This window comes from Tupaia chinensis, unplaced genomic scaffold (genome assembly GCF_000334495.1).
Source record: "Tupaia chinensis unplaced genomic scaffold, TupChi_1.0 Scaffold000037_3, whole genome shotgun sequence".
Taxonomy (NCBI): Eukaryota; Metazoa; Chordata; class Mammalia; order Scandentia; family Tupaiidae; genus Tupaia; species Tupaia belangeri.
Genome location: NW_006159486.1, coordinates 2,182,686 through 2,191,622, shown reverse-complemented (window position 1 = coordinate 2,191,622; position 8,937 = coordinate 2,182,686). Strand labels below are relative to the sequence as shown.

At 37.3% G+C, this 8,937-nt stretch overlaps 1 pseudogene; it reads right to left on the bottom strand.

Moving 5' to 3' along the window:
* Positions 1-3,221: 3,221 nt before the first annotated feature.
* On the bottom strand, positions 3,222-4,945 carry LOC102482147 (putative arginine--tRNA ligase, mitochondrial pseudogene; annotated as a pseudogene).
* Between the last annotated feature and the right edge of the window lie 3,992 nt (positions 4,946-8,937).

The window sequence follows — 8,937 nt, the reverse complement described above, 5'->3', positions numbered from 1 at the left end:
TTTTTTGGATCATTTTGCTGTTGCTTCTCCAATTCTCTGAGGCATGATGTTAAGTGATCCATTTGCCTTCTTTCCGTCTTCCTCTTATGAGCACTAATTGCTATAAACTTCCCTCTTATGACTGCTTTTACAGTGTCCCACAGATTATGGAAACCCGTGTCCTCATTGTCATTAGCTTCCATGAATCTTTTGATTTCGGACTTTATTTAATCAGTAGTTGTGGAGTCATTGAATAGTAAGTTATTTAGTTTCCATGTTTGAGTATTTTTGAGGATTTCTCTTGAAATTAAACTCAAGTTTAATTCCATCATGGTCAGAGAAGATTCTGGGAATAGTTTCTATGCCTATAAATCTGTCATGGCTTGCTTTGTGCCCTATGATGTGGTCAACTTCGAAAAGGTTCCATGTGGGGGTGAGAAAAAAGTGTATCTTGTGGTTTTTGAATGGAAAGTTCTATAGATATCTGTTAAGTCCATTTCATTTGTGATATCATTCAGATCCTTTATCTCCTTATCTATTTTTTTGTCTAGATGATCTGTCCCGAGGGGACAGTGCAGTGTTGAAGTCTCCAACAATTAGTGTATTGCAGTCTATCTCCCCTTTTAGATCTAACTGTCTTTCCTTCACATATTTGAGTGCTCCTGTGTTGGGCACATAGATATTTATAAGAGTTATATCTTCTTGATCTATTTATCCTTTTACTACAATATAGTCTCCTTCTTTGTCTCTTTGAACACTTTTCGTTTTAAAGGCTATTTTGTCAGAAATTAGTATTGCAACTCCAGCTTTTTTTTTTTTTTTTTTTTTTTTTTTTCCCATTTGCGTGGAAAACCTTTTTCCAAGTTATTAGGTTCTTCACCTTCTGGGATGCCAATTATTCTGATATTTGGGCGTCTTATGGAATCTAGTATTTCTCGTATATTATCCTCATTTTTTTTTGTTATTTTCTCTGTCTTTTTGGTGGTTCTTTCTAGGTTAGAGGTTTTATCTTCTACATCAGAGATTCTATCATCAGCATTGTCTAATTGACTTTTAATATTTTCAAGGGTGTTTTTGATTTCGTCTATTCCAGACTTTATCTCTAATAGCTCCATCTGGTTCTTTCTCAGAGTGTCCATTTCTTCTGTCATATCTTGGAATGACTTCCTCATCTCCTGTAGTTTGTTGTCTCTTTTCTGTTCCAACTCAAAGAATTTGTTCACCATAAATGTTCGAAATTCTTTGTCTGACATTTTGTTAACATCATCCATTAGCACGAAATATGGAGGAGAGTTACTCTGTACCTTTGATGGAGATGTATTTCCTTGTTTATTCATACGTGAGGATCTTCTTCTACTTCTAACCATTGGAAAATGTATTCGCTTTGAATACGTCTTGTGGGAACGTTTCTCCAACTATGAGTAAGTGACTTTTCCTTTTGCTGCAAATTAATTTTTGCCAAAGTCTCTCTCCTGTTGTTTTTAACAATGTGGTATCAAGAGGGGTACTCTACTGAGGTGTCTGAAAAGCAATATCTTTTTTTCCTCAGATAGATCAGTACAAGGGAAGATCCCAGAGAAAGTTATATTACTACGGGATTTCAGATATCTGATTATAGACCTGTCTAGTCCTTCTGGCAGGGTGGAAGATGAAGAAGAGAAAGTATTAGTTGAAACAAGAGAAGAAAATACACACACACACACACACACACACACACAGAAATAAAAATAAAAATTTTGCCAAAGGCCTTCATCTGGGTCTGTGGCCTGCTGCTGGGGACAGGACATACTAGGGGCTGGGCTCTTGGGCTGGGGGTCTGCAGGTGAGGTGAGGGAGCAGCGATGTTCCTGCCGCAGAATCACTGACTGGCCTAAGGCCTGCAGCTGGGTCTGTAGCCTGTTGCTGGGGACAGGACAGGCTAGGGGGTGGGCACTTGAGCTGGGGGTCTGCAGGTGAGGTGAGGGAGCAGCGATGTCCCTGCCTCAGAATCACTGGCTGGTCAAAGGCCTGCAGCTGGGTCTGTCAAGACTTCTTAAATAAGACCCTCAAAGAACAGTTGATAATCCCCAAAAATAGACAAGTGGGATTCCATCAGACTAATAGGTTTTTGCATGGCAAAAGACACAGTAATTAGTGTGAATCGACAGCTCTCAGAATGGGAAAATATTATTGTAAACTATGTGTCAGATAAGGGACTGATAACCAGAATACACAAGGAGCTCAAGCAGTTGTTCTGAAAAAAGATGATCAACCCTATTCGAAGATGGTAGAATGATTTGATAAAAACATTCTCTAAGGATGACATTCAAATAGCCAAAAGGAATATGAAAAAATGCTCTCTATCCCTCACTGTAAGGGAAATGCAGATCAAAACAACAATGAGATACCACTTAACTGCAGCCAGAATGACTAAGATTAAAAAAAAATAAGTGCTGGCACGGGTGTGGTGAAAGGGGAACTCTTTTACACTGCTGGTGGGAATGTAAATTGGTCCAGCCACTGTGGAGAACAATTTGGAGATTGTTCATAAATCTACAAATAAAACTGCCATATGATCCAACAACCCCACTCCTTGGTATCTACTCAAAGGACAGAAGAATTCTTAATCAGAAAAGTGCTTGCACATAGATGTTTATTGCAGTAGTATTTATAATTACTAAGACATTGAACCAACCCAGATGCCCATGAACAGATGAATGCATTGTAAAACTGTGGCAATATTCTTTATGGAATACTATTCAGCCATAAAAATACCAGACCTTAACTTTTGACAGAAAGTGGAAGAATATGGAAGATTTGGTGTTGAGCGAAGCAAGCCACCCTATGAAGGAGAGACATCGTATGTCCCCACTTAATCTATACCAAGTGTCTGCACTATATGACAGAAACTGATTGACTAAAGGATATAGAAACAGAGTAAATGGATGTGAATACCAGATATAGTGTGTGTGAAAGAGTAGAGTCTGAGGAAGAACATTTAAAATGAAGAGGCAAACATTAATGGGACAAAGAAATGTGGTATTATCTGTTGAAGATAATTTCATAGTTTTACCAACTGGACTAGGAAGAAATGTTCACATGCTGAAATATTCACTTTGTAAGCTAAATAACGTGTAATGTGTAAAAGAAAATGAAATTAAAAAATAAAAAATAATTAAAAAATCCTATTCTGAACAGCAAGGCATCTAAGAATAAGATAACAAGAATTCATTTAGCATTTTGAAAGTTATTTTAATTAAATATTACATCCTACATACAGGTGTTATTCCAGGAAGTTTCATTCCATTGGCTAAAACAAAACAGCCTGCTTTGCCAGCCACTTCAGGAGGACTGTCTTTTACTTGCGGAGTTTTGTGGGCCACAGCAACAAGATGACTTAAAGTTAGAAGGTAACTGACAATGTGCTTGGGTTGAAGGTCCTGAGAAGATTTATAAAGAACCTCGTCGAGTCTGAGAAGATGCTGGAGAATCAAAACGGACTGTTACTGCTTGTAAACAAGCAGTGATGAAGTCATTCAGATAACCACATCCAAAATTCTCTTCCAAACTGTGGAGGTGGACATGTGTGTACTTCAGGAAGACTCCTGTGTCCCCTCAACTCTGGGAAAACACGATCTGAGTTGAACTGGTAATCACATAAAAGTAGGCCTCCACAGTCCTGAATAATGAGTGCTGCCAGCCCAACCCTCTCTGCAGTCTCCCACGGGTTCTCAAGTTCTTTAGTTATCTTAACAGAAGCCATATCTGTACCAATCCTTAATCGAATCTCATTCAAGATATCCTCCAGAACAGTAACTTCTCCTCTTTGAGTCTTCATTCCCTGCACTACTCCAAAGGGCACATGCTGGCACTTTTCTGCCCAGTCATATCCCACGATTCTCAGCATTTGGAACACTTGCTGAAAATGCTTTTTTTTGCCTTTTATCTGTCACATAAATCATTGTATCAAAATTATATTTGTCCATTAGATCTATAGCCGTTGCAAGACCTCTGGTTACATAGAGAGAAAGCCAATCACTTTGTATTACAGTACACACTGAGGAGGGGTCACCATTCCAAGAGAGATCCACTACAGTAGTTACTTTTATTGTTTTCTGTAGGAGTCCTTTACTGTCCAGCAACATTAAGACTTCTTGAGATTTTTCACAGTAAAATGATTCTCCTGAATATTCATCAAAGTATTCCCCTATACGCTTGTATATCCAAATGTACTCTTCAATGCTCAAGTCCTGAAATTTTTGCCATAATGAAAGTGCTTGCACATGACGCAGTTCCAGTCGCTGGAAGAATTTGTGTGCTGATTTTGCTACACTTCTATCATCTGCTGCTTCTTGATTAACTTGTACCTAAACTTCAAAGAGATGCTATAAAGGATTGGACTAGAGTTTTTCTTCATAGCCAAACAGCTGGTATCCAGTTCCCAGAAGACCAAACTCCATACCCCAATCTCCAAGGTAATTTATTCTTGTTACTTTGTTCCTTCAAGCTTCTTTGAGATTTGCTATAAAATTTCCTGTGATGGAAGAGTGCAAATGTCCAATGTGAAATTTTTTGGTGACATTAGGTGAACTAAATCCAACCAAAATCTTCTGTAGAAGTCCAGAGAAAAGCTCACTTTTTAATCCATATGTTGAGCTATCTTCAATTACTTGTTGTAACACTGTCTTTGTTAATAGTTCTCTGTTTATTTTGAAATTTACATTCCCTTGACCAATGCTGATCTCACTGACCACTGTATCACATTTTAGCTTCTCTGTCAGTCTCTTGGCTTGAATTTGAATAGCTTGTTTTGAATGGTCATTGTTGCTTTCCAATAAAGAATCCATGGAAAGCTGAATATCAGCTACTTCTTCTTTTTTGGAAATTGGAACTGCAGATATTGACGATCAAGTTTTCTGGTGGAAGATCCAACACTCTGGAAAGTTGACAGGTGATAGACCTGCAAAAGTGGCACACCATGTCTGCCTCCTGGAAGCTCCATCTTTTTCTTATGTATACCAATTGCTATAAATTTTCCTCTTATGATGCTGTTGCAGTGTCCCGTAGATTATGGAATTTCATGTAATCATTATCATTTGTTTTCATAATTTTTTTTATTTCAGAATTAAATTCTTTGGTAGTTAAAAAGTCATTCAGAAGTAGGTTGTTTAGTTTCCATGTGTTCACGTATTTTTGAGGGTGTTTCTTGAAATATCGAATTTAATTTCATCATGGCAGAGAAGATGCTGGATATAGTTTCCATGCTTTTGAATCTGTAAAGGCTTGATTTGTGTCATATCACATGGTCAATCTTTGAAAAGTTTCTATGGGGAGGTGAGAAAAATGTATGTATTGTGGTTTGGGAGTAGAAAGTTCTATAGATATGTGTCAAGTCCATTTGATTTATAGTAACATTTAGGTCGTGTATTTCTCTGCTTAATTTTTTGTCTAGAAGATCTATCTAAAGAAGATAATGGCATGTTAGGATCCCCAACAATTATAGTGTTGCAACCTATTTCTCCTTTTAGCTCCAGCAATCTTTCCTTCACATATTAGGTGCTCCTGAGTTGGGTGCATAAATACTTGTAAGCATTATGTCTTCTTGATGAAATAGCTCATTTACTACTATATAATGCCAATCTTTCTCTCTTCTTACAGTTTTGTCTTAAAGCCTATTTGTCTAAAATCAGTATTGCAACTCCAGCCCTTTTTAAGCAAATATTCCATTTGCATGGAATATCTTTTTTACAGTTCTTCACTTTTAGTCTATGTATTTTTAAAATTTATTTATTTTACATGTTTTCATATGTAAACATAACCACAGCATACCAAATGTGATTTTCCAGCCAGAATACACTGTAAGGTGGCTTAATCATACATGTTATTGTCAACAAATTTTTTTCCATTTCTTGTTTCTTATGTGTGTGTGTGTGTGTGTGTGTGTGTGTGTATTTCCCCCTATTTCTCATTCTGCCATTTCCCATCCTCCTCCCACTCTGTCTCTGGTATCTGCAGTTGCTTTCCATTTCTTTTATTCTTTCCCACATTATATTGAGTCACAAAATATCTTAATAAATCTAAATACTTTCAATAGTAAGTTAAGCTGATATATACATATCTGTGAACAAAAGTTGATTTTAGGCATGAAACTGTGGGTAGAATGAATATACTATAATAGCACATAGGTGAGATTATATAGCTTATTGTGGTTATTAAATAGGTATTTTTAAATACATTTTTTAATTTCAAGAAAGGCAGTTTTAGCTTTAATGAAACAAAAAATGTAAAGAGAATTTTGCTTAATACTTAAAGCCAGGAAACAGGTTAGGATTCTGTTTGAATAGTAGGTACATGGACCTATCCACAGCTTGAGAGAAGACAAAAACTCCTTAACACAGGAAAACAAAGCATAGAAGTTCAGTAATATTTTAGTCAAAAGTCATAAAATTCTATTTCACCAGTTCGAACTCATGTACTTTATCTTCTTTTTTTTTTTACATTTTTTATAATAATTTTTTATTTTATTTTTATATATTCAATCACATTATTCAACTTACAAAGTGAACATTTCAATATGTGAACATTTCTTCCCAATCTAGTTGATCAAAATATCCTCAAAAGATCCTCCAAATGTACTTTATCTTCTGTTGTGGTCCAATCTTTCCATTTAAATTCTGGTGAAGGGCCAGAATGACTCCACTTCTTTTGGGGTGACTCCATTTTGTTAAACCCATCTTGCTGAAAATCAGCGCCATCTCAAGGTGGCAGCCAATCACGTAGGAGAGGGTCATAATGAGAACAAAAGAAATACCAGAGACTTGAAGTAACTTTCTTGCCCAACTTAATGGTCTAAAGACCAATCAGTAAAGGACAACTTGCTTCTTAAAATCTACAGCCAATGTATACCTGTGTGAGTACATTCCTCAGTACCCCTTGACCTCCCCCTTAACAGCCAAATAAAAAAAAACCAGCCTGACTAACACCAGGGCTCTCAACTCTAACCTGCTGTGTCAGTAAGATTCAGAGTCCTGGCTCGAGCCTAAATAAAAATGACCCTCGTGTGCTTACAACAGAATCGGCTCCTTGTTTTTTTTTTTTTTTTTTTTTTAATTCCATGACCTAGGCACTACATTTGGGGGCTCATCTGCAATTCCCCAAGACCCCTCAGGACCCCTGATCCAGAGGGTCGATGGCCGGTAAGTGTGTTTCCTTTTTCTCTATGTTTGTCCTGTTCAGTCTCTGAGGGCCCTAACTCTGTAATTGATCTTAATCAGTCTAGCGGATGCACTGGCAGGCCGCTGATCTGGGGGTCTGAAAGACATTCCAGATCCCCTCAGGAGGGGACAGAGTGCCCCTAGTTGTTCAGAGTTCTGAGGGAACATAGCAGGTCACTCCCGTGGCACGGCGTGAGCCGTAGTCCCACTGTAGTTTCGCCTTAAGCATCTTCATGGCCACATTTGTCCTGTCTTGTGTGTTTATTACCTATCTCTGTTGGCATGTAGTTTTTCTGACAGAAATGAGAAAGACTCAGACTTCCCCTCTGACACTTATGATGGACCATTTCAAAGATGTTAAAATTAGGGCCCATAACCTTAGCCTAGGCATTAAGAAAAAGAAGCCCCACTCCCAGGTGCCTCAGGGAACAATCAGTAATCAGCATGCAGTATCTGGAACCAGGGGAATCATTAAAATTTTACTGTGATCAGAACATACCCTCAGGAATGATTAACCTGCTTGCTTTGCTTCTGTAACCAGCTTTTTTTGCTTTAAAGAAGGAGAAACCCAACCCCCTTATCTCTCCTGAAGCCCCTTCACTTCGTTCCTTTGTCCTTGTAAATCATCAAGTCACTCCCACCGGCTTAATCAATAAACTCCAGTAAATTTGGCTATGTCTGGATGTCCTCTTTGGAGGCCCCAGCGAGATCCCGTACCTGTCTCGTATGTGGGTGAGGCATCCTAGAGAGAGTGGCCTCACTTGGCCTGGCTGCCAGCTACCTGGGACTGCTCTAGGGGAGGCACCACCTGAAATTTCTCAGGGCCCCAGAGCTCCTCTCAAGATTGTTGGCAGCTGACAAGAGTCGCTGATTGCTCCTCCGAAAGTCTGTGGATTTTTTGCTGTAAAACCTCTGGAGGCATTTCTTTGAGTGTTCCTGTCCTGTTCTATTTGGTTCCATAAAGACAAACTGGTAAGGTGTAAAAATATCAAGAATATTTATGTTGTAAAAATTCCAATGGTATAGACAACAAAAAGTTAAATTTCTACCATTTTTTACTTTCCTTAAGTGTGTAATTAAAAATTTCAAAAAGGGTTACACTAAAGAGTATTAGCATCAAAGTAATCCCTGGGAAATTGGCTCTTACAGTCCTGATGTGTGTGTGCATCTATACATGTAATTTGTCATGTTATGTACTGCATGTTGTATGCCTATGAGGAAAAAAAGGCCTTAAAGAATTCTATTCAATTTAGTTTATAAAAAGAGTGCTCATACAAATTAGTTTAAATGCTCTTCAAGTTCATATAACTTTAGTAAATGAGCAGGTTTCAAGTGTAATAAAAAACAATTGATAAGTAAAAGTCTTCACAATTTCCAACATATATTTTGTCTAGGCTTTTATTAATCAAACAACATCATGTTTATCTTAATATGGTTGGTTTAATGAAACAGCTGGTATTTATGTGTTGTGTGTTGCATTTTACATAGTGGATATCTAATAGGGAAATAATTTCATGACTAGCTTTCTCTGCTTTAGTTTTAGTGCTAACAGAGGATCCCTGACCTCAGAGTAAGTCTGGAATGTTTACAGAGGGCCCCTAAAACATCCAAAAGGGAATTGTTAAACCAATCAAGCTTATTGTTTATATGTTGAATAAAAATAGAAAGCATTGTCAAAATAAGTAATTCTAATTTTCTTTATATTATATTTGAAGTATATATATGTATATATATGTATGTATGTATGTATATATATATATATATA